The sequence below is a fragment of the Mauremys mutica genome, chromosome 2 (genome assembly GCF_020497125.1).
Source record: "Mauremys mutica isolate MM-2020 ecotype Southern chromosome 2, ASM2049712v1, whole genome shotgun sequence".
In the NCBI taxonomy this organism is placed as follows: Eukaryota; Metazoa; Chordata; order Testudines; family Geoemydidae; genus Mauremys; species Mauremys mutica.
This window is the reverse complement of record NC_059073.1, coordinates 130,713,645-130,740,193: the sequence shown is the minus strand read 5'-3', so window position 1 is coordinate 130,740,193 and position 26,549 is coordinate 130,713,645. Positions and strand designations below refer to the sequence as shown.

Genomic DNA, 26,549 nt, shown 5'->3' with positions numbered 1-26,549 from the left:
GCTTGATCTCCAGTCTCTACCTCTTGAATGACTCTGACTCTGATTTTAGCCTGGTACTATCTCTTATCTCCAGTCTCTGACCCCGGCTTGATTTTGACCCTGACTCTTTCTTATTTAATTCTTAATTAGTGTCTAGCAATTCCTCAGACCCCCTGCTCAAAGACTGCTGTCCCTGATGTGTGGACCCCAATCCAGCTGTGACTGCTAGGCCAGACTGCCCATTCCCTAGTCCCTTGCAGTTTGCGCAGCTCCAATTCTGAACCCCTCCTCAGGCACATCTTAACAGGGATATGGAAAAGAAATGTCTACCATCACTCACTGGACCCAATGGGGTACCAGATCTGTAGGAGTGGATTGCACAACTCCAAACCAACAGTCATGTGCTGAGGTCCCAAATGTTGCAACTCCTAATTGAAAACCAGATACTCAGCTTGCAGCTACCATGGTCCCAGGAAGAGAATTCCACACTCCAGGATTGAGTTGGGCCACTGTCCTCTGAACAGGGCCTCATAGTACCCTCACAATCTGAATGTTTTGATGAGAACCACCAGAAGTTCAGGGGGTTCCTGAACCAATCTCCTTTTCCTGCTAAGCCCTTAAATGTATCCCACTGACCAGGCTCCATGGTGGAACTAGTGAGCAGTTTGCTAGCTGAAGAAGAGCTGGACTGGGCCTCCCCCGGGCTGGACTAGGACAGCCCAGCGTTAGTGGACTGGAATGTCTTCCTGAAAGCATTTTCCACAATTTTTTATGACCCTCATTGTGCTTGTTCAGTGGAAGCCACATTACGAAGGCTCCAGCAAGGGCAATGGCCAGCTGCCTCATACGCTGTCCAGTTCTGTCGACTCAGGGATGACATTGAGTGGAATGAGGCAGCCTAACTGCATCATTATTGATGTGGACTCAGTGAGGAAGTAAGGGATGAGCTAGCCCTCACTGAGACCCTGACCCACTTGGATGCTTTCACTAACTTCTCTTCTGCACTGACAACCGTCTGTGTGAGTGAAAGGAGGAGGGGAGGGGCATCCTGCCACCGTTTCACCCACACTCCATACCAAAACCCCCAGCAAACCGCGGCCAGTGGGAGCCGCGATCGGCTGGACCTGTGGACGGGGCAGGTAATCAAACTGGCTCAGCCTGCAAGGAGCTTTCCCTACACAAGCGGCGGCCCCAGTTTGAGAAACACTGCTCTTGCCGGTTGTGGACCTTGACCCACAAGGAATTGGGAAATGAGTAAGCCCGGACTGTGGGCGGGAAGGGGGGCAGTCAGAGCAGCATCAGAACTTCCCCTATGGAACTTCCCCTCAGCCCTGGAACGAAATTTGATCTAGGAGGTGCAGGTCCTCCCACACTTACAAGTATGAAAAAACTGATGTTCCATGGATGGGGCCAAGATGATTCCCCCTCAGTGGGCACTGGTTAATTCCAGGGCTATAGATAACTTCATAGATGCTAAAGCTGCTCAAACGCTACACATCTCCCTCCATTGAAACCTAAATCAGTTCTCATGGAGACAATACATGGGTCCCTCCTGATCTTGGGGCCAGTAATGCAGGAAACAGAACTCCTAAAGGCTGTAATCCAGGGAAGTGTTACATTGGGAAGTGTTACAGTTCAGTGTGATCCATTCTCCACACTTCCCCCTAATTCTCAGCATCACTTGGCTGGAGCAGCATGACTCTTGCATCTCCGGCTGTGAAAAGAGGATCATCTTCCCTTCTGAACATTTCCAGTCGGTCCACATGTGTGCAGCTGGTCCCATCCCTCTGGTGCTGCTCTTTCAGCTGATCAGAAGCAACAGTGCCTGTGGGGGAACACCAGATGGTGTTGGCTAGCCAAAAAGAGTCACTCCCAAGCATGAGCCTCCATATCCTTGGAAAGTATTGGAAATATGGGGACATTTTTTAAATGAAAAATGCAGACACAGTACAGCATGACTACGACTGCCCCATAGACCTGCAACTGTGAGTGAAGGTCCATATGGATGTATTTATGTGATTTCCGAGCCATAACTAGTAGCCCTTCTTGTGTACATCCAGGAAAACCTGGCCAAAGGCTTCATCCAGCACTCCACCTCCCCTCTCTGGTCCTTTTCATTAAGAAGGACTGAAAGCTTCACTGTTGCATAGACTATCAGGCCGTAAACCAGGTGACAGTCCAAAATCAATATCCCCCACCCTTAATCTCAGAGTTACTAGATTGTATGCGGTCTACCAGAATTTTAATCAAACTGGACCTTCAGAGTACTTACAGGGTGCAGCAGGGCAGGAAAGGAATGGAAGACTGCCTTTTGAACCTGCTATGGACACTTTGAATATTTAGTAATGCCATTCAGGCTGACCAAAGCTCCTGTGACCTTTCAACACTTTGTGAACAATGTATTTAGAGATATTTTGGATCTGTATGTAATCCTAAATCTTCATGACATACTTGAGTTTTCAGATAATCCTGAGCACCATTGTTTCCACATTTGTTCTATCTGGAAAGACTATGGAAGTATGGTGTGTTTGTGAAATTGGAAAAAATGTGCCTTTGACCTGTCCTCCACAAAATTCTTGGGTTGCATTCTTTCCCCAAAGGGTGTCAAGATGGACCCCAGAAGGCAGAGGCCATTTGCAGGTGGGGAGTGCCCAGGACTCCTGGGGAGTTACAGAATGCCTCTGGGCTTTGTGAATTTTTACCAATAATTCATTCCAGGCTTCTCAGGGCATATAACCTTGGTGAACAACCTCCTCCATGAAGCTGTCAAATTTGTTTGGATAATTGAAGTTCACCACTCCCATTGTAGCACATCTGGCCCTAGCCCAGGCAATGCCTCCTATATAGTTATTGGGGCCATAGTATCTCAGAAGCATGGTCAAAGTGTTGCACCCTGTGTCTACTACTGCTGAAAACTTAGCCCTACCAAGTAGAATTATGAGATGTTAGATAAGGAACTACTCATAATTAAATCAGCCTTTGAAGAGTGGCCCATCATCTTGAGGGAGCCTGACACCCAGGTAAAGTCTTTTCTGACCATAAGAACCTTGAATATCTGAGTGAGGCTCAAGTCTTGAATTAAAGACAGCTCAGGTGGACATTATTCTTCTCTTGGTTTGATTTTGTCATCACCTATTGTCCGGGAACTGGGAGTGGGAAAGGAGATACCCTATTCCAGAAGAGAGAATACTATCAAGAGGGTGAGGAGACCTAACTAAGAACCACCCTGTCTCCTAAAATGTCAAAACTTCCTTAGTGCTAGAATACACCAGGTCCTGCTTGATCTAATCCCATCCACTTTATGGGGTGACCTGTTAGTCCAGGAGATGATGGAAGAGCCTGAGTAAACAAGATCCAGAATAAAAATAGACTGTTCCACACAGGATGGAATTACTTACCTTGTTGGTTGCATATATGTTCCACCAAAGCACCCCTAGCTAGAAGTGCTTCATCTCTGCCTTGGCACTTGGTTGCAGGCCACTTTGGCTGCCTTAATACTTTTTGCGTGGCTTCCTGTTTCTTCAATGGCCCTGTATGTGAGACAAAGTCCACATTCACTCTTGAAACCTGTGTGCATGCACGCACGCCTCATGCTAAGCTCCCCGAAGCCTTAGTATCTCTGAAGATCCCACCTGGACCCTGGGCCTCTATCACCCTGGCCTTTGTACCAGAACTCTTTGAGTGTGATGGTCCCGCAGTAGTCTTGAATGTTGTAGACCAACTGACCAAAACACAGCCTGCCCTCTGCTGCAACAATAGCTCAAGTTCTAGTGGTTCATGTGATCTGTCTTCATGGGCTTCCAGACCATATCACCTCAGACCAAGGCCAGCTGTTCTGGCATGAACTACTCTGGCTAATTGTTTGTGCTTTTATCTCCTCCATGTACCACCACCAGGTAGATGGGCAGAGGGTGAACCAAGTATTAGAGCAATACCTATGGTGCTTTTGTCAACTGTCACCAAGATAACTGGTTCCCCCTCTTTCCGTATGCCAAGTTATCATACAATAATGCCGACCACACCTCTGTGGGGCAGAGTCCCTTCTTCACAAATTATGGAGTCCACTCTCACTTCCACCCAGCTTTGCCCACAGCATCCCTGAATCCAGCAGCTGCTGACTGGATCCAATGAATTCACTATATAGAGGAGGAACTTAAGACATGAATTGGGACTACAAGCGATATGAAGACTGTCAATGCCTGGAAGCCCAAGCTCTCACTGTAGGTCAAAAGGTTTAGATTGCAGCAAAACACCTCCGTACAAACGGGCTGTCCCTCAAGTTAGACTACCATTTCTTTGCCCCATTCCAGATTCGTCAGCCAGTCAACCCTATCAGCAAATCAACCCTTGCTTTAAATTGCAGCTCCCTCGATCCCTTAAGGTACATCCTGTTTTCCATGTATCCCTCCTGAAGCCTTACATAGAGGGCCCCTTTCCTGATTGTTTCCAACAGCCTCCCATGCCAGTCCAGGTCCAAGGGCGTGAGGTATAGATAGTCCTTGCTATCCTCATCTCTAAAGTGCAGAGTGGGAGACTCTACTACTTAACTGAGTGGGAGAGCTATAGGCCTGAAGAATGCTCCTGGGAACCTACTGCTAATGTCCATGTCCATGCCCCTGACCTGGTAACAAGGTTTCATCAACAACCAGGCCCAGTGCCCACCAGGAGGCAGGATGTGCTTGAAGAGGGGAGTAATGTAAGGATAGAGGGATTAGAAGCTGGGTATGCAGAGTTTGGGATGGCTAACTTTCCCACAGTGCTACCTGAAGGCCATGCAGAGTCACAGCCAGGGAGAATAAGCAACACAGGAAATATCGTCCAAGGGACCCAGACTGACAGTACCCTGCAGCCCTCTGATTGGCCAACCATCCTATTTAACTCTGGAGGGTGCCCCCAGAAGTTGTCTGGGCAGCAAGACAGACTTTGCACCTACTGCGACTCCAGACCATCTCCTGATCTCTGGTCTCCGATCCCAGCATGACCCTGACTCTTACTTCCTGACTCTAGCCTGCTACTATCTCTGGTCTCTGATCAAAGCCTGATTTTGACCCCAACTCTTGCTTAGTGAACCCAGCTATAGCGATTCCTCCAAGCCCTGCACAGAGACTACTGTCACTGACATGTGGACGCCAGCTCAGCTGTGACCGCTAGGCAATGCTGCCAATGTCCTGCTCCCTTACAGTAAGACAAAACTGATGAGCTCTCCATTTTATTTTTGATCAACTTTAACCACTGACAGGTAAGATTTCCTTCAAAGTCAATGGGAGTTTTTCTGAGCAAAGCGTTCAGACTTAATACAAACAAAATCTTTCTCTAGTGACTTAAATTTGCTTTGCGATGCATAGCACCAACACAAAATCTTTAAAATCCTGGAGACCAGAAGTTAAGGGGAAAACATCCTGCATTCCTTGCTAGTTCCATATTGCTTATACTCCAACTTTATGCTTTCATTTCCCTTTCCAGTAGATACTGAAAAGTGATGTGCACCCCAACTTCATCAAATTGACTATGAAACTCAACACTGACCTCTTATGCCAACAGATATGGTTCTCTTGTTCTATGCCTTTGGGAAGTTTTTCTGCCTTAATGTTGCCGTGGTTGCTTTTACAATTTTACATCTAAATGTAAGTTTGATGAATTTGGAGTACATAGTGCTACTACATGCCACTATAACAGTCCCTCCATATGAGTCTTCAGCAGAATTTGAACGCTGCAATTCCTGATCTACCAGTCCCGTCTTTAGCATTTGAGCCACAGGAATAACCTTAATGTAGAACAGCCACTAATGTGCACTTGACACATACTTCCCTGTGGATTACACAGTTATTTGCTGAATAGAAGCAGAAAAATGGAGATTAGGGATCCTGGATTCTATCCCTCGGTATGGGAGGGGAGTACAGTGTAGTGGCTACAGATATAACCAAATCACGCACATTTTGGAACAAAGACTCTGAAAAGGAACATGGCTGAGTAAATAAAATTTGGGTCTGGATTCTGTTTGCAGCTGTTCCTGAAGTGACTCTGTGTAATCTTATTGTTAACATACTTGTGTAACGGGTGGGTAGATGCAGCAGTGGCACATACTTGACTGCCTTCTAGGTTAGGGTTCATAGTCTTGGTCAGTATGAGGGTGGTGAAGTGCACAGAAATATAAATGGGAGAAAAGAGATTTGAACTTCCGTCCTGATAGTCCAGAGAATTTCCCTGAAGTGACAGCAGTATTTGGTGAGGTTCTCTGGCATGTCAAAATTCCACATGTTAATCTGTATGACAACAGCAGTTCTGTCTTCAATGCAGGCTTGTCTTGGTGCATATATTTGCAGCTATTTTCAAATGTTCAAAATAAACTGTGCAAAAATGCTACCTATCTACATATAATACTCTGGAAATTGTCACATGTGAAGCAAAGCCCAGAGGGCTTAAGATTTCTTGGAAAAGAAGTCCAAAAATAAACGGAGGCATTCCATTGAAAATTTAAAAACACAGTGATTTTAGAACTCTTAGTACTTTCTCTGTATATACTCAGAAATCATCAAATCATGTTGAAAAATTCAAATGCTACACACAGTTTACATTCTTTGTTTTGCTTTTTGCCATTTTATGATTTTTTTTATGAAGTGAAGGTTTAAAACTCTTTCTAAATTGAAACCTTTGCTGCAACCTTAATTAGTGTGTTGCAACCAATTCCACCCTAATATAAGGCCATGTCATCCTGTGATGTCAATGAAAAATCTCCATTGCTTAAAAACTGATTGCACAGTATTATCCATAGATGTATGAAATGCGTAAATGTGTTCCAGGTGATAAAAATGTATTCCATGCGATTTGCTATGGTATTTTATCTGAAGGAAAACTACACTGAAATCTTTTAAAACTATTAAGGGTTTTTTTTTCCCATTAACTTCCCTTCAGTTTTAAAAAAAGCATTATTAGCTTAAAAAAAGAGAAAGAGAGAGAGAGGGGAAAAAAAATTGATTAGCTTGCAGCAGACTTTCCTGGATTGCTGACATTTGCTTTCTCATCAAAATATAAAAAGCACAGTAAATTTCCTCCCCCCGCGCCGAATAGCATTTCTACTGGAACAAACCTTCGTGGTTTCTTCAGTCCTCTGTAATTCATGCATTTAATCCTTTTATTGGCCAACTGCCAGTAAATGGGGATGCAGGAGGGGTGGAATCAACAGTGAAACTATATGTTGATGCCTTTGAACAGCCCAGGGTGAAGGCAGACTACATTTATTATAATCGCCTGCATTTGGACTTACCCAGAAAATTTGCTTTTTATTTTTTTCTACACTGCACCTCTGTCAAAGAGAAACCCATTCATGTATTTTTTCTTCTCTTCATTTTACAGTACAGTCATTCTGATGTAAAGATGTTATTTTGAAAAAAAAATCCATACAGCATACGATTCCTTCTATTCAGTAATTTATGACTGGCAAAGTAAATGAAATAATGTTTTTATGAATACTAATTTATTTAATAAAAATACAAAAATATAATATACATATAAAATATCATGATGAATCAATACAGACATTATTTTACTCAATAAATATGGCAGTAATATTAATTCCTTTTTTTAAAGTATACTTTTTTCAGATTATGTTACAACACAGGTGCACAATCTCCCAGCTAGTAATAAATGTGATGCAAGCTATTAAAAAAAAGTATAAGTTTTCCATCTATTTATTATTAAAGGCACAAAAAGCCTTTTTTTAGTGTCTTCTCATTGTCGGTGAGAATATTCCTTCAGGGGTTTTTAGCAGAGAGGGTGAAGTATAGATTTTATTTTTATATTTAAATCAATCATATGAATTTATGTTGACTTATTGATTAAGCAAACTCTTAGTAAGACAACACCTATTTTTTGTGTTTTTTTTCCAAGTAAGAGAGTGTAGGCAACTTTATCTAGTAACACAGACATTACCTCCACTAACTCTGACCAAGTCACCGATTACTTTCTCAGTCTCGGTCACTATCATCTCCACCATACATCTCTGCCAGCTTTTTAAATCGAGGTCCCCAGTCACTGAGGTAATCATAATCTTGGTTGCCATCCATAGTAAGTGATTCCAAAGAGCTAAGTGAATCTGCTATAGAATCGTTCCCTTCATAGGCGTATGCCGCTAGGGGGTGCGGTTGGGTCTAAATCATTTTCCTTTAGCCTTTGTTGAATAAACTCTTGGACATCAATGTTTTCCCACAGAGGTGCAGTCCTCCTTATCTGAAATATAGTTTCTGGGATAACATCTCTTCTCATCTTACTTTCTTCTCTTGCTTCTTGATTCCTTTGTGTTCCAATGTCAAAAGCCTGGGTATCCTCTTCCCCACCTCCTTCATCGTTGTAAGTCACAGTATTGTCCTGGACATCATCCTTTGAGATGATCAAGGGATCTTTCTTTCTCTGCCTCTTCAGTGCTGCAAACAGGACAACTAAAACGGAAAACAAATAGATGATGAGCTGCAGTGTAGCCTAAATAATGAGATGGACAAGATAGTTAGCACTGAAATGGAGTTAATGCACATTTTCAATGGACAAATAATTTTATAACTGGGAGAGGATGTTTGGAAAATAGGGAAGAACTACTATTGAACAATAATAAACTGAATTCTGATTCAGATATAAGAATTACAAATACCTAATTTTAAAGTTAGGTTAAAGTTAAGGAATTGTATTATTGATTAGGATTTGCATTTTCAGTGTCAAGTAAAATCCTGTTCCTAATGTTTGTCATTTTGTGGTTCCACACTGGAGAGGAGGTTTCTTTGACCATAGTCCCTAATAACATTTAGTTTGTTTCATTTCTGTTCTGTGCTGCTTGCCATGCAGACATTAGGGGGAACATTTGCATAAGTGAGGGTATGGCTACACCTGTGCTGCTGTAGCACTATACTATAGACACTTGCTACAGCAATGGAATCACTGTAGTAAATGCACCCCCTTGAGAAGCAGTAGGTAGGTTGAAAGAAGAACAAATGGATGTAAACTGGCCATGAACAAATTCAGGATGGAAATTAGAAGAAAGTTTCTAACAATCAGAGGAGTGAGGTTCTGGAACAACCTCCCAATAGGAGTTGTGGGGGCAAACAACTTAATTTAGTTTTAGGAGAGAGCTGGACAATTATGAGTGTGATTGTATAATGGATTGCTTGTGATGGTAGGGGTCAGGGCTCAACAGCCCTGGGACTCACATCCAGTTTGACTTACATTCCCAAAATTTCATGCTTCAGGTTTTCAGCCATCCATCTGTAGGGGTCAGGAAGGGATTTTTTCCTCCAATATATTCTGGGAGGTTTTATATTTTTTTAATCTCCTTCCTCTGAAGCATCAAAGATGCTGGAGATGGAACATTGGATGTGAAGGGAAGTGCTCTGAGGTGGCACCAAGCATTTTCTCTCTCACATGCTTGATTGGCTGGTTCTTGCTCATATGCTCTGTGTCTAACTATGTCTAATCGCCATATGTAGAGTTGAGAAGGAATTTTCCCCAAGGTCAGAATGGCAGGGGCCTTAGAGGTTTTTCCCCTTCCTCTGCAGCATGTAAGTGCAGGTGACTTTCCTGCATTATCTAGGTATAACTCATGTAATCATTTCCCTGTTATTGTGGGGGCCTCAGGCACTGGTGCACCTTGGTCCCTCCTGTTCTCTGCCTTTGGCACATCATAATCTAGTCTCCTGTGAGCTGTAATGCTTTGGTCTCATTTCAGTTGTTGGGTTTGATGTGCAGGTGCTGGGTGGTGGTGGAGGCCTGTGATATACAGGAGGAAAGACTAGATGATCTGGTGGTCCCTTCTGGCATTAAACTCTATGACCTAGTGTTGTCTATACCGGTGCTTAAGTCAGCTTAACTAAGTCTCTCAGGGGCACCTACATTTTTAGTGTAGGTCAAGCTTTACATTCCTAAGGCCCCATTTTCAAAAGTGACAGGCATGCTATAATACAGCTTCTGCTGGCATAGCTATGTTGGTCAGGGGTATGAATAGGTGCGATCTCTGACAGGTATAGCGGTGCTGACAAAAGACACAAAAATGCTGTTATACTGGCAAAGATCACACTTTTTGCTGGTATAGCTTATTTCACTTGGGAGATGGGGACTGAAAAAAGCTACACCAGTAAAAGTGTGGTTACCCTAGTGTAGCTGTGTCCACACTGGGAGCGTTTTGTTGGGATAGTATGCTGGTATACCTATACCAGCAAAGCTCTCCTAGTTTATACGTGGCCTAAGTCCCATTGACTTTCAGTGAGACTTAGGACTTGTCTTCACAATGGAGCTAAATTGGTGCTGCTGCAATTGATGCAACGGCATCAATTTAGAGGGTCTAGTGCAATAAGAGGCAGAAGCAATGTCGGCAGGAGAGCATTTCCCATCAACATAGCGTAGTGTGGACCCTGCAGTAAGTAGAACCAAGCTATGTCGACTTGAGTTAGGCTAATGTAACTCAAATTGTGTAGCTTACATCGACCGGCAGCTGTAGTGTAGACCAGCCCTTAGGGTCCTAGGTGCCTAATTCACTTTTGAAAATAGGACTTAGGAGCATAAGTCACTTAGACTTTAAAAAAAAAAGTGCCCTAAGAACCTACAGTCATTAATACCAAAACTTTTATTGACTTCAGTGGCTTCAGGACTTGGAATCTAAGTCTGTACTAAGAGCCACTTATTTAAACAACTGATCCTGCTGCAAGAAATACTAGTATAGCAATTTTCACCTTTGGATGAAGTGATGGAAGCTGAAGTGTGAGCCTCTACAGCAGGAGCTAAAAGACTGAGACCAGTAGCTAGGAGTTCCAGCACAGTTAAGTCATCTGTGGATCAGATGTAGAAATGGATGCCTAACTCATGCTAAGAAGTAGGTTACACTTGTGCTCAGCGATATGAGCCAACTTATATATGAGCACTGGTGAGCAATAACCTGAGCACTGGTGAGTAAAGGGAAGAGAGGGCATGCTGAGGACAGAGAGAACATGAACAGGAGCTATATGCTTAAATGTGATTCACTGAATGGAGATGGTTCTACAGTTCTGTACTACATAGTTTGTTTGTGTGTGCAGCAGCCATTTTAAGATTTTTTTTCAGTTTTCCCCTGTTGTAAGCCAGGAATACTGGCTTACTCAAGTATGCTTAAGAACGTCACGTAAAAGAACCAGAGGCATTTATGAGGGCAGACCCCTTAATGATATGCTTCCAAAGGCTGCCGTGAATTAGTATCTTTCACAGTCAGGTGCTCAGTGCCTCTTATATAAGCTGTGCATGGCATTCATGCTGATTTACCAGCTTCCTGTGCCTGCTTCCTCAGCACTTTCTCCAGTTGTCAAACCTGGCAGCCATCCTCCTCATTTCCCCAACCCTCCCTCACCAGTCTTCATCCTAAATCCCTGCATATCTCCCGCTGTCCTTGAGGTTGTCCCTTCACTCTCTCCCTGTTCTTCCCCCTTCCATGCCCACCAGTCACCTGCCCCACCCCCTTCCACTTGCAAATGTTTGAAAGTTAGGATATATATAGCTCCTCTGTTATATTTTCTATCCAGATGTTTTTAAAATATAGAAACTATCAATGACTTAATAACTGGTGTAATTGTTAATTTTTTATTATTAGGAGCCAGATTCTGTCATCTGTACTCCTGTTGAGTGGTACATTACTCAACTTCATTAAATGGGGACTACTTGTCAGGTAAGATAATACTCTGCCTGAGTAAGGGTAGCAGAATCTAGTCCTACGTTACTATTTGCCTCATATCACATCTTAGTAAAATAGTGACATTCTCATCCTGGTTTTCAGCTTTCTTTTGAGTAGTTGTAATGACTTACAGTCCACATTCAAATCCCGCTATTACAAGGTAGTTAGTGTGGAAAATGTCCATATTAAGGCTTTTCTCTAGTCACCTGAATCAAGGGCTTTGTAGAGTGACAGCAGTCAATAAAGCAGTGACTAGCACATGTGTATTGAATTACATATAGGTCAAAAGGATCACTTACCTAACAGTATAATGATGCAGAGGAGAATGGCAATCAAAGCACCTGTGCTGAGGCCAGCTGAAAGGAGCAAAGCCTCAGCATTACAGGACTGCATATTCCCCCGGCTATCACAGGCACACACTCTGTGCCTGTGCACTCAAAGAGTGCCGGTGCTACTCTGGATTGGATCGTCATTGTCAAATATTAAGACTGGCAGGAGATAGGTACTCATTTTACTGCGGCTATATCAATTTTTTCTAGTCAGAATCCCTACTGTGTTATCTGAAATGGAGGAGCAGAATAACTGTGTGTGACAGTGTGATGTGGTCTCTGTCATGGGGGGAAAACAGTGAGATGGCATACTAGAGTTGCCAACCTTCCAGGATTGCCCTGGAGTCTCCGGGAATTAAAAATTAATCTTTAATTAAAGATAATATCATGTGATGAAACCTCCAGGAATTCATCCAACCAAAGTTGGCAAGGCTATGACATGCAGGAGCAGAGTTGTTTACCTTTGTTGTCGACAACAGAGAAGTTGGGATGAACTGCAAATTCTGGCACTAACTCAAAGAAGAATTTGTGACCTTGAGGAGGCTCATCTTTGTCCACAGCACTAACAGTCTGTACCAGCTATAAGGAAAACATGTTTTGTTGTTGTTGTTTTTTTTAAAATAAGACAGCATTTTCTGATAGCATACTGTAAAATACCCAATACAATTTATTTGAAGAAGCCACCCAGTGCCCAAGGGTTAGTGTGCTATGTGGTGGTCTCATGTTAACACAAGAAGAGCTTCTGTTAAACAAATCAGCTCTTTCATTTTTAACTTCACATCCACGTAATAACACACAAACAAGGGCTTGCTCCTGGCTGCTGCAGGCAGCTCTCTGTTCTGATTAGTTCTCAGTGAAGGGTGCCCCCCTGACCAATCCAACCTCTTCCCATGCCCTTACACAACATTAGCAGCTACTTCACACACTATGCTCTGCAAGTGGGAACCGTGGGTTCAGTTCCTAGTCCGAATCTTTTTCTCCTGGAGATACAGTTAGAATATTGCAGAAGCAGAATTCTCAGCTGTTGGGGGTGGAGGGCAGGAGAGGGGGAGAAATGCCTTGCATCACCCTAAATGGACACCTCTGGTTGTGGAATGGCACTGGTGGAAAATGGAGGACAGTCAAGTCCAGTTGTGAGGGGAAGATAGTAGCACTGTTATAGGGCCATGGGAGCCAGCATGCATAAAGGGGAGGAAAATGTTAAGGGTTCCTTCTGGAATGCAGAAGACTCCCCTGCAGAGCTGGTGCTATCACACTGGAGGCCCTAGACAGGAATATTTTGGCCCCCCATACTAAAATAGGAAAGTTCTTATAATAAAAAGCAAATAGGGGGCCCCTTGAGCTGCTCAGGGCTCTAAGAAATTGCTTAGTCTGTTTATGCCTAGCACCGGCTCTGCTCCCCTGCCACATTAAAAACAATTAAAAAAAAAGAAAACAAGTAAGTACTCTAGTGTTTTTCAGACTAATTTAAGATGTTGATTGCATTGATATGGCTAAAGAAGGTAAAGTTGCTAAAACTGGGAAAGCAAAGACAGTAAGGAAGAGTGAGTTCAGTACCGATACTATATTAAGCCTTGTGCAGTTATAAAGTGATGTCATTACATTTACTATGCTATAAACTGTGATAATTCATATGTACAGTAAAAATGACTATTGGATTGTTCATATTCACTAACTATTGTAGTGCCACAGAAATCCAGCTTGTTTTGCACTGTCTTGCTGCCAGAGTTGTGGCTCTATCCAAAAGTAGAAGCTTTGGGCTTAATCAGTTGTCAGGATAGCTCAGTGGCACGAGTGAGTGGGTGGGTTTCCCAGAGAAAGGATTTGCGGCTGGAATCCAGAATAAGTCTCAGCAGAGAACTCTCCTTACCACTTTATTCATGAGCAGAGAGCTCCTCTAGCACCTGCTGTGAAGATGGACCTGCTTTTTATGATATTGCTGTGTGCTGAGTGCCTCATTTGAAGCGCTCAATGTCTTCACTGTCCTGGGCATCTTCCGCTTCCCCTGACTTCAAAGGGGTTTGTTATCAAAAGGTTTACGCATGCAGCTTGTTTCGCTGAGATTTCCAGAGCACATGCATAGCATTAACTGTCCAAGCAAAAGCAGTAACTACTAAATAACAACACTATCTCGAGTTAAGGACAGTTCCCTTAAAACACCTTTCTGAATATTAATTTCAATGAGAAAAGACGGTTACTCACCGTTGTAACTGTTGTTCTTCGAGATGTGTTGCTCCTATCCATTCCATGTAGGTGTGCGCGCCGCGCGTGCACGGCTCTTCGGAACATTTTTAGCCTAGCAACACCGGCGGGCCGGCTGGGCGCCCCCTGGAGTGGCGCCGCTATAGCGCTAGTTATATACCCCAGCCGGCCCGTCCGCTCCTCAGTTCCTTCTTGCCGGCTACTCCGACAGTGGGGAAGGAGGGCGGGTCTGGAATGGATAGGAGCAACACATCTCGAAGAACAACAGTTACAACGGTGAGTAACCGTCTTTTCTTCTTCGAGTGATTGCTCCTATGCATTCCATGTAGGTGACTCCCAAGCCTTACCTAGGCGGTGGGCTCGGAGTGAGACGTGGCAGAGTGCAAGACTGCGGAGCCGAAGGCTGCATCGTCTCTGGATTGCTGCACCAACGCGTAGTGGGAAGCGAAGGTGTGGACAGAAGACCAGGTGGCCGCTCTACAGATTCCTGAATGGGGATGTGGGACAGGAAGGCTGCAGATGAGGCGTGCGCTCTCGTAGAGTGAGCGGTAAGACGGTCAGCTGGCACCCCAGCCAGCTCATAGCAAGTTTTGATGCATGCGGTGATCCATGAGGATATCCTCTGAGAGGAGACCGGCTTGCCTTTCATACGTTCCGCAACCGCTATGAACAGTTGTGGCGATTGCCGGAAGGATTTTGTCCGATGTATGTAGAACGCAAGGGCCCGTCGGACATCCAAGGTGTGCAGCTGTTGATCCCGACTCGAGGCATGAGGCTTCGGGAAAAAAACGGGAAGGAAAATGTCCTGATTTACATGGAAGGCTGACACCACCTTAGGGAGGAAGGCCGGGTGAGGCCGAAGCTGGACCTTGTCCGCATGAAAGACGGTGTACGGAGGACCGGCCGTTAGGGCCTGGAGCTCGGAAACTCGCCTTGCTGAGGTTATTGCGACGAGAAATGCCGTTTTCCACGACAGGTGGAGCAGTGAACACGTAGCCATGGGCTCGAAGGGGGGCCCCATGAGCCTGCCCAAGACCAGATTCAGGTCCCAGGGTGGAGTCGGGGCCCGCACTGGTGGGAACAAACGCTCAAGACCCTTGAGGAAGCGAGAGACCGTAGGATCAGAGAAGATGGATCGGTGACCGACGGGTGGCCTGAAGGCCGATATCGCTGCCAGGTGCACCCTTAACGATGAGAGCACAAGACCCTGCTCTTTAAGCGACCAGAGGTAGTCCAGTATCGTTGGGATAGGGACGACGAATGGATTCAGATCTCTCTGATCGCACCATATGGCGAATCGCTTCCATTTGGAGAGGTAGGTCGAGTGAGTGGAGGGCTTTCTGCTCTCCAGCAGGACCCGCTGAACCGCCGCTGAACAGGTCCGCTCCGCGTGGGTTAACCACTCAGGTACCAGGCTGTCAGATGGAGGGACTGCAGGTCCGGATGGCGGAGCCTGCCGAAGTCCTGTGTTATCAGGTCCGGCCATAAGGGCAGAGGGATGGGATCTCGTACCGATAGCTCGAGCAGCAGAGTGTACCAGTGCTGTCTCGGCCAGGCCGGAGCGACGAGTATGAGGCGGGCTCTGTCCCTCCGAAGCTTGAGAAGCACCCGATGTATGAGCGGGAACGGAGGGAAGGCATACATTAGGTGATTCGTCCAGGGGTAGAGGAAGGCGTCCGACAGGGAGCCCGTGGCGCGACCCTGGAACGAGCAGAACTGGTGGCATTTCCTGTTCTCCCTGGAGGCGAACAGGTCTATCCGGGGAAACCCCCACCTCCGGAAAAGCGTGTGAGCCACATCTGGGCGGAGGAACCACTCGTGGGACAGGAACGACCTGCTCAGGCGGTCGGCCAGCGTGTTCTGCACCCCTGGAAGATAGGACACCACCAGGTGAATGGAGTGGGCTAGACAGAAGTCCCACAGTAGCATTGCCTCCGTGCACAGCGGAGAAGATCGGGCTCCACCCTGCTTGTTGACATAAAACATCGCCGTTGTGTTGTCTGTCAACACCGCGATGCAACGCCCCTGGAGAGTGGGGCAAAAAGCTTGACAGGCGAGGCGAATGGCTCGGAGCTCTCTGACATTGATATGGAGGGAGAGCTCTCGGGGCGACCAGAGGCCTTGGGTGTGCAGGTCGGCTAGGTGCGCTCCCCACCCCAGCTCTGACGCATCCGTGGTCAGAGTGGCGGATGGTTGAAGGGGGCGGAAAGAGACTCCGGCACACACGACTGCTGGGTCCAGCCACCAAGTGAGCGAAGCGAGTGCTGGCTTCGTGGGCGTGACCACCATATCGATGGAGCCGGTACACTGACGCGAGCCAAATTTGAAATGGGCGAAGGTGCAACCTCGCGTACTGGGTGACAAACGTACACGACGCCATGTGGCCTAGAAGGCGGAGGCAGGAACGTACTGTTGTCCGTGGGAAAGCTTGTAGGTCTCGAACTAGAGAGACCAGAGACTGATGCCGAGGTTGGGGCAGGCAGGCCCTGGCCAAATTGGAATCCAGGACCGCTCCGATGAATTCCACTCTTTGCGAGGGGGTCAACATCGACTTCTCGGCATTGATCATGAGCCCTAGACGTTGAAACAGGGCTAGGACCGTGGCCATGTGGGACGCCACCAGTTGGCGGGATGGTCCTTGGATTAGCCAGTCGTCGAGATAGGGGTAGACATGTATCCGACGATGGCGGATGGCCGCGGCCACCACTGCCATGCACTTGGTGAATACCCTCGGTGCTGTAGAGAGGCCGAAGGGCAGCACTGCGAACTGGTAGTGTGTATTGTTGACAACGAAGCGCAGGTAGCGCCGATGAGGAGGGTAAATGGAGACATGAAAATACGCGTCCTTCATGTCGAGGGCGGCAAACCAGTCTCCCGGATCCAGGGAGGGAATGATAGTCCCCAGGGTCACCATGCGAAACTTGAGCTTGACCAGGTATTTGTTGAGCTCTCGGAGGTCTAGTATGGGTCGTAGGCCTCCCTTCGCCTTGGGGATTAAGAAATATCGGGAGTAAAATCCCCTGCCTCGCATGTCGCTCGGCACCTCCTCTATAGCACCCAATCTCAGTAGAGACTCGACCTCTTGTAGGAGGACTTGCTCGTGAGAGGGGTCCCTGAAGAGGGACGGGGTGGGTGGGTGGGAGGGAGGGGGCGAAACAAACTGGAGATGGTAACCAGACTCTACCGTGCGTAGCACCCAGTTGTCTGATGTAATCTGGGACCACGCCGGGAGGAAGTGGGAAAGACGATTGAAAAAGAACGGGGAAGGATCCGGAGGAGAGACTGATGGGCCGTCCTCGGGCGTCCCATCAAAACGTCTGCTTCGGGCCTTGGGGGGCCTTGGAAGGCGCCTGGGATTGGGTACGGCGATTGCCCGATGGGCGACGTCGATTCAGTCTGCCCTTGCGTGTATTGTTCGGTCGAGACCTGGACTGGTTGAACGGCCGAAAAGGCTGCTGCCTGAAAGGCCTCCGTTGTGTCGCAGGCATATGTCTGTATCCTGGAGTCCGTTTTCTCCGAGAATAAGCCCTTCGTATCAAAAGGCAAGTCTTGCAGAGTATACTGGACCTCTGGCGGCAAGGTGGACGATTGCAGCCAGGAGATCCTTCTCATTGTCACCCCCGATGCTAAGGTCCTGGCTCCGGAGTCTGCAGAGTCCAGTGAGCCCTGAATAGAGGACCTGGTAGCTTTCTTGCCCTCTTCCAGCAAAGCTGAGAACTCCTGCCTGGAGGATGTTGGAACCAACTCTGTAAATTTAGAGAGGGCTACGAAGTTATCGTAAGCATAGCGGGCCAGAAGAACCAACTGGTTCGCTATGCGTAATTGGAGGCCGCCAGCCGAATATATCTTCCGGCCCAACAGGTCCATCCTGCGCGCGTCTTTAGATTTAGGAGCAGGCGCAGGTTGTCCATTCCGCTCCCTGTCATTCACAGACTGCACCACTAGGGAGTCCGGGGCTGGGTGGGTGTATAGGTACTCGTACCCAGTCGGGGGTACCGAGTACTTCCGCTCCACCCCACGGGCAGTGGGAGGGATGGACGCTGGGGACTGCCAGAGCGTGGTGGCATTTTTCTGGATGGTCCGAACAAATGGTAGGGCCACTCGCATGGGGGCCTCCGTTCCGACCACATTCGTGATCGGGTCCTCGTCCTCAACGACCTCCGCTACCGGGAGGTTAACAGCTTGTGCCACCCTACGCAGGAGGTCCTGATGGGCACGTAAGTCAATCGGTGGTGGATCGGATGACGAGGATCCTGCCACCGCCTCGTCTGGCGAGGAAGACGAGGAATGGGCCTGAGCAAAAGGAAGTGGCTGAGGTTCGTCCATGGGGTGCGCAGCCGCCGCCTCCCCGGGATGTTCCATCTGCACCGGCGGTGGTGGAACCTCAACCGGAGGCGATGGAGGGGGCCTGCTGACAGTGGCTTCCGGCACCCCTTGGACCGAAGTCCCCTGTCGCGGGAGGAAGGGGGCACCCTGAGTCTCGTGGGCGGCCCAGGGGGTCCAGAAACCCCATTGCTGGGGACCCGGGTCTTGACCTTGCGGGTCCGCGCGGTAATCTGTGCCGTCGTCGTCGTGTGAAGCGACCGACGGCTGACGGGAAGGCCACGGGGGGGCAGAGGCGCTCAGAGACTGCGCCGTCGATGCCACTAGTCTGTCCGTGGACGGTGCCGGGTACCGGTGCCGATCGTCTCGGTGCCGGGAGCGGGAGCGGGACCTGCGACCGCGAGAGTAGCGGGAGGTCGACCGCGATCTCGATCGCCGTTGATGGGAGCGGCTTCGAGAGCGGCGTCGGGAGTGGTGCCGGGAGCCGGACCTCCCTCGGTGCCGACGGTCCGGAGAGCGGGACCGGGACCTGGAACGCCTCCGGGAGTACGACCGGTACCGCGATGGAGAGCGGTACCGGGACTGCGACCGGCGCCGAGAAGGAGAGCGGTACCGGGATGGAGACCGGTGCCGGGACCTTGAACGGCGGGAAGGTGACCGTCTCCGGGATCGGGACCGGGAGCGGGACCTGGATCGCCTTCTATCCCGTGAGTCAGGGGTGGCCGGTCGTACCATGGCCGGTTTGCCCACTGACAGAACGGCCCGCACCGGCGGTGCCGGGGGCCGGAGGCTCGGTGCCTCTGTGAGCTCTATGAGCTCCCTCGCCGTCGAGAACGTCTCGGGCGTGGACGGGAGAGGCAGCTCTACCACGGCGTGCACCGGGGAGCGCGGAGGTACCGGACTCGACGGCCCAGCCGGTGCCGGAGTCGATGGTACCGCGCACGGTCCGTGCGCTGTCTTGGACGGTGCCGAAGGCGCCGCTGCTGGCTGCTGGACCACTGGTCTCGCTGAAGTAGTCTCTACAGCCTTGGGCTTAGGCTTCCGTTTCCCCGATGGTGAATGGGAACGGTGCCGGGGCTTCGGTGCCGGCTGTTTCTTAACAGTCTCGGTACCGGACCGGCCGGGGACCGCTGGAGCACTCCTCACCGAGGACGACGCCGGAGCCGGAGGAGTCGGCACCGCAGGGGTAAGCGCCGACTCCATAAGGAGCTGCCGCAACCTAATGTCCCGCTCCTTTTTAGTTCGCGGCTTGAAGGACCTGCAAATGAGGCACTTGTCAGGTCGATGTCCCTCGCCGAGACAACGAAGGCAGGCGTCGTGGGGGTCCCCAACGGGCATATGCCGCTGGCAAGCCGCACAGGGCTTGAATCCCGGTGTCTTGGGCATACGCCCGCACCGGACAGGAAAAGAGGGGCTAAGCCCCCCTAATTCCCCTTAATCTAACTACTAACTACTCAATTAACTCAATTTAACAACTAACTATATACACTAAATACAAACTAGAACCAAGGTGAGCTAGGTACGTGGAGGACGACAAGCACTCCACAGTTCCAACTGCCGTCACGGGCGGGAAGAAGGAACTGAGGAGCGGACGGGCCGGCTGGGGTATATAACTAGTGCTATAGCGGCGCCACTCCAGGGGGCGCCCAGCCGGCCCGCCAGTGTTGCTAGGCTAAAAATGTTCTGAAGAGCCGTGCACGCGCGGCGCGCACACCTACATGGAATGCATAGGAGCAATCACTCGAAGAAGAACTGAACACACTCATTCAATATTCTATATAGTTATTCTGAATCTCTCATGTTTGGGACCTATCTTAGACACTCCTGACAATACAGCAACAAAATATAGTAAAACACTAGATGAATAGTTGGATCTGGAGTAATTTAATTATAATCAGTAGGTTAAATTAGGTGTAAATGAGAATTTGGCTCCTCAACTTCCTTGGCATTATTCCTCATTTACAGCAGTGTTGGGGAGATTAGAATCAGGGTCTTTATGGTTTCCTGTCATCAGAGCAGAATCTGTGAGGGGATTCATGAATGTCATCTTCCTTCATGATGAACAGAATATAGTTAAAGCAGGATTATGCAATATTTCTTAAAATTAATGAGGCTCTCAAGTACACATTAAGATCTCTATATTTTGAAAGCAAGTAGGATCCTGACACTTGGGGAACTTTTAAAATACATTTGGCCAAGTTCGCACTCTTTGCAAAGGAGCTCTGTTGGCACGTCACTGAATTTGTAATTCCACTAGCACTTTTTTCTCTAAATATTCCCAGTGTTGGTACCACTGCCACTGGCAGTAGCAATGGTGGATGTGATAGTATAGGCATGGATTTAGATAGCTACAACATTTTAAGCCCCATGTCGCCAAAGTCTACAATTCCAGTGCCATTATAGCAGAAATGCCTTATGGGAGAAGGCTAGCAGAGCATCAAATCAACTGGAAAAAAATTTCCTCCTGCATTTTTGTAGAGGTCTGAAGGACAATGTGAGAATAATAACATCAGGTAGAAGAGAGAGAATTAGAATACGTGCGGATATTTGTCCAAGAATTGCTAGGAAACATCCAGGGAGAAAATACCCAGCTAGAATAGCTACCAAAGCATTGTAGCTGAATATCCTGTGGCTTTTCGAGATGTAATCAGTGAGATGTTTGTAAGATCCACATATGATTCCTTTCAAGTGCAAATAATATGAAGAGTGGACAATTGTGGCAGAAACAGAGGAACCTAATTACACGGAAAATGTATTGTGAGAATAAGGCTGCAGAAATGAAAACAAACAAACAAACAAACCCTTATTACCTGTTAAAGCTATTGGCTTCTTGAAAAGATGGAAGAATAAAGGGAAAAAAAGAAAAGAAAAAAAAATTGCTGGCAAAGTTTTCCAAAGGGTGAATAAATCAAAACAAAAACAAAGAAAAAATAGAAATATTATGAGGTTAGCTTTTGTCGATCTAAAAATCATGAATAAAAGAAACTAAAGTCAATCCTAGATGTAGAAATTAAAGAGACTTAGTCATTCTGATTTTTGGTGTGGTAGGGATACTGTAAAACTAGGGCACAATGTTTTGCTATTTAAAGTTTGTGGTGTCAAATGAAATACATGCTTTTCCATTTTGAAACAGTTCTGAATTTGGAGTTGTACTCATGCTTCACAGAGACTTCAGAGAGATGCCTGACATTGTAAGATTTATGAGAGATTTTTTTTTTCAAGAAAGTGACTTTTACTCAAATCAAATGTGATTTCAAGCATATCAGATTTATTGAAAAAATACATTCCTTTTCGTTTAGATGCCCTTGTGAATGAACTCGGATTGAAAAATGCAGCATTACTGTCAGTAATTCTACCTTTCTTAGGAGAATCAGTGTGAGATAGCTCATTGGGATTTATAGGATAAATTCCCATTCTTGAGGGGATCACTCAGCTTTTCAAGTGCTGATAATGTAAACCTGGAGTGTCCATAAAAACACTTCACTTTTATATCCAACACAGAATAGTTTTATAGCTGTTTAAACAATGTAGGCCGAGCAACCTTTCTTCATGTCAGTGAGCATTTAGGCCCAGATCCTTGAAGGTATTTAGGTCTCTATGTGATTTCATAACTTTGAGGATCTGGGTCTTACTCCCATTGAAGTCAGAGGGACACCCCATGAGTAAATGCTCGCAGACGTGAGGTGGGGTTCCACAGTTGCGTAGGTGCTGGAATTAGGGGTGCTGGGGGTGCTGTACCACACCCTACCTTGAAGTGGTTTCCATTATATACAGGATTTAGAGTTTGTTTCAATGGCTCTCAGCACCCCAACTATACAGATTGTTCCAGCACCCCTGTTCATTCAGCCCGTTTATGTATCTTTCACAGAGTGCCATCTCTTTCTCAGATACTGCAGATCATTTGGATGCTACGGTGTTTTCTCCTCATTGCTCCAGACTGCTGATTTTTAAGTGTCTCAGCATGCTTTAGAGATTCTCTTAAAGGCAGAACTGAAAGTTTCTTTATAAAAATCCAAGTAAGTCTTTTGTATGAATCTTCATGAAGGGAATGGGATGGGACAGAAGATATTGCAAAAAGTTTGGGGAAAATATATTTACCATGATATTTTAACAAAGACTTGAAACAACCAACACGTCCATGAGATGCTTGGCAATCTGCCACACACACTCCTTTTCAATATGTCACTGTCAGTATATATTGATTGTCATTATGAAACATGACACCTTTCTTTGAAAACGGCAGTTTTCATTCTCTTTGCATAAGGCAGCTGTGATGTCACTCGCTATTAAACCAGGAAGATTCCTGAGGAGTTCAGGGAGGCTAATTTGTTTAAACAGTCCCTTCTTTGGAGTTTTCAAACAACACAATTAACTTACAGCATAAGTTTTGTACTTTGCAATAATGATAATGTATTGCTAACCTGGGGATGCTTAACTGTCATGGCTTCAGAATTTTGCTTTTGTTCTGCTGCAGAACAAGCTGATTGGAGTGTAGCCTTGAATTCAGATGAATGATTTGAGTTTTAAGATCTGGTAACTTGTGACTTGCCTGAAATAAGCATAGATATTGCATAATGCTAGATGGCTTTCAAATGTCTACACTATTGTTTGTTTCACTCATTGACTGTGTGTGAGATATCAAATATCGAAAATGTTACTAGTTCCCTGATTGAGCAATTTTTTATTTGCTTCAGTCTAGGGCTATGTCTATACTTACAGTGGCATATAAAGTACACACACTGCCTGCCTTCCTAGCACGGGTATAAATAGCAGTGTAGATGGTGAGACACTGCTTAGGTGAGTAAAAACATGCCAGAACCATAGGGTATATACCCGACATGGCTCTCTACATGCCCAAGCAGCGCCTCCCACATCTACAGTGCTATTTTTAGCAATGTAGGGTCCCGCTACCATCCTGTTAACAAAGACTTTCCCTGCTGTCTCCCACTACCACCACCAGAGCCTTTCAATGGCATGTTGTCACTACAGAGTGCAGTGTGTACACAGCCTGCTTTTCATTGTGTCATGTGGTTACATGTACCCTGGATGTCACCACTAGTGTAGACAAGGCCTAGGAGTGAATATCACAAATCACAAACCTTAGATCACTGTATTATCATTTTCTGAAATCTGTTAGTCTAGTTATGTGCTGCACATATTTTATCAAGGGGCTTCCACAAAAATCCTCCCCTAAATCCATGATAAACTATGAAAAATATGCTGAGGGGGAGATTGTCATTGGACTTTGCTGAATGCATAGGAAGGAGAGCACAAAGAGACTTTCCTACCATGCTCCCCATGGGATGATGTGACTCCACTATCCCCTACAAAGGATAGGGGTAAGTGTTATGGGAACAATCTGAGTATATCAGTGATCAATCACAATGGTAGGTCAGAAAGATGAAGATGTATAAGAATCTGGGAGGGACTGTCCTTCTTAGGAAATCTTTCTAAAATATCTGTCGTTTGATGCATTCTGAAGGCAAATGGTTTACTCATCAGAAGTTGGCTCTTACCCCAGAGATAATTACCAGCATGTCAGAGGTCAGAAAATCTTTCCTCTCTTCCTCTGTTTAAAAGGATTGCAGAATTTTAATATATCACTCTACTAAGTCAATGGATGCCTACCCATAATTCAGCTACAGGTCTGTAGAACAATGCATGATCAATATTTAGCAATGGTGTCATGACAATTATGCCTTTCCCTGCTCCTTCCCAGCCTGTGGAGAAAATACAGAAAAATGAAAGGAAAAATTTTCATCTTCCCAAATAAGATGAGCTCTATCCATGCTCTGATGTTTGGGAGCTCATAAATGGCAAGAGAGAATATAGCACCAATGAGCAAAACAGTCTAGTTGTTGATCATTATTGTTAATGTGGTCTCAGCAAATATAGGGAGTTGGATGAGTTGATATCTTAGAGTTGAATTTTGCAGTCATTGATTCATGTTCTTTTAAGGTAAAACTCCCTGGCTTCCATGGAGAGAATTGCCTGACTCTGCCCCTAGTCCAGCTCAGGATCATGCAATGCTCTTAATGAGCTCATAGAGCAAGGTTGTGAGAGACCCTTGCACAAGAGCCTTCCACAATAGCAGTCCTTGTGCTTCTGGAGCTCCATCGCAGAGAAAGCGACACTTAAAAGAGGACAAAGATGAGTTGGGGCCAGGACCCTTCTGCTCCCAGGGGCGGCTCCAGGCACCAGTGCACCAAGCGCATTCCGGGGGCAGCAAGCTGTGGGGGGGCAGCCTGCCGGTCGCCATGGGCGGCAGTCAGGCTGCCTTTGGTGGTGTGCCTGCGGGAGGTCCGCCGGTCCCGCGGTTTCAGCGGCAATTTGGTGGCAGGTACGCCAAAGGCACAGGACCAGTGGACCTCCCACAGGCATGCCGCCGAAAGCCACCTGACTGCCATGCTTGGGGCGGCAAAATACATAGAGCTGCCCCTGACTTCATGCCCCACCGATGGCAGATTTTGGCAACAGACCATGAGTATCCCTATGGGCTCCACCACACACACCTCACTGCTGCCTGCACAGAGGGTGCAGCCAGAGTAAAGATGACATATGCAAGAAACCCATCATTGTGCTGATTGCGAGTTGCTATTTCAGTCCATTGGGACCATTGGCCGCTAGTGTAACTTAAAACTGCATCTCATCTGCTTGTAAATATTTATAGCACATTGAACAAAAATGAAAAAGAAATACTCATATAGTTAGTTATTTTTTTTATGGAAGACTCATCATTTTATATTGTCTCTCTTTAATTACTGAAAAAAGGCTCAAATGCGATGCTTTAATTTGACTACTTTCCTTCTCTGATTGTCTCATCATTGATATGGTACGGGTTATGCTAGAAGTGCTTCCTAGGCTGTACCTACTGGGAGGAGAGGGATGGGGAGCCAGTCTCCAGAAAGGATAAACACACATGGACATGTACACACACCAATTCAAACTACATCACTCTGCTTTTTCCAGATCTTTGTTCCCTCCATAATGTTTTTCAAATTCTCCAGCAGGGCATCAGATGCATAATTACCACCAAACAAAAACTAAAGTTATTGTACCAAAGTACTGAACAGCAGGAAGGCAGGGTTGGGAGTGTTATTCAGTTTTAGCCATTCTTTCTCAGTTAGACTTTATAGCATTATTTTACCATTGTAAATTCGTTATATTTAGTGGCAAGAGCATTTACTCCACACAGTATTTCAGACAGATTAAATATACAGCGGCTTAGCCATATTACATCTGTCTATGTGGTAAGATTGTCTTATGGTCCTTCAGTACAAGTCCTAGTAATGCAATCAAGGATAGCATTTCATTTCACCATACAAAAGAAAGCTTTGGGGAGAAAAAAAGAAAAGTGAACACACCTAGCATATGCTAGAAAGGACGAGAATTATATCATCCTTACATTTACAAAATATATGTATATATATACACAATACTGCCTCCATAGTAGTAGTGGGAGATTTATGCTATTAGAATGGATTATAGGTTTTGTGGGGGAAAGTGGGTTGCTTTTGTGACAGGAGGCCGGGTTGTATTGTGCACTAGTTACTTATGTTTTGCATGTGGGTCTTGATTAGAGCTGACCCAAAAAAGGGGAATCCCTTTTTGCCGCATAATGTGCACTTTTGAATAAAAGAAATGTCCCAAAATGAGTCAAAATGTCAAAGATACAAAATTTTTCACAAGAAAGGTTTTATTTTGTTTTAGGATTTTTATTTTATTTGTTTGCTTTCTGGCTGCTGTAGAGGCCACTCAGCCCTCCAGTCTGGGATATTGTAACTCACTTTTCCTAATTAGTCAATTAGTTCACAAGGAAGCAGCAGCTGATACATTGAGCAGCAGCCAGTTTGCACAATGGTACAAGTCAAAGAAAGCATATTTCACCAGTATTCCACAAACTGAACTAGAACCCCATTCTGTGTCAGATCCGAGTCAAGGTTCTGATACTGGTCTACAAAGCTCTGAGTAGAATAAGGTTACAGTTCCTTCTGCAACTTCCCCCTGTCTGGCTGTGACCGTCCCAATGACCAAGAGAG

The 26,549-nt window shown here is 46.3% G+C and overlaps 1 pseudogene; it reads right to left on the bottom strand.

Moving 5' to 3' along the window:
- Nucleotides 1–7,943: 7,943 nt before the first annotated feature.
- LOC123363204 lies at nucleotides 7,944–17,799 on the bottom strand (annotated as a pseudogene).
- Between the last annotated feature and the right edge of the window lie 8,750 nt (nucleotides 17,800–26,549).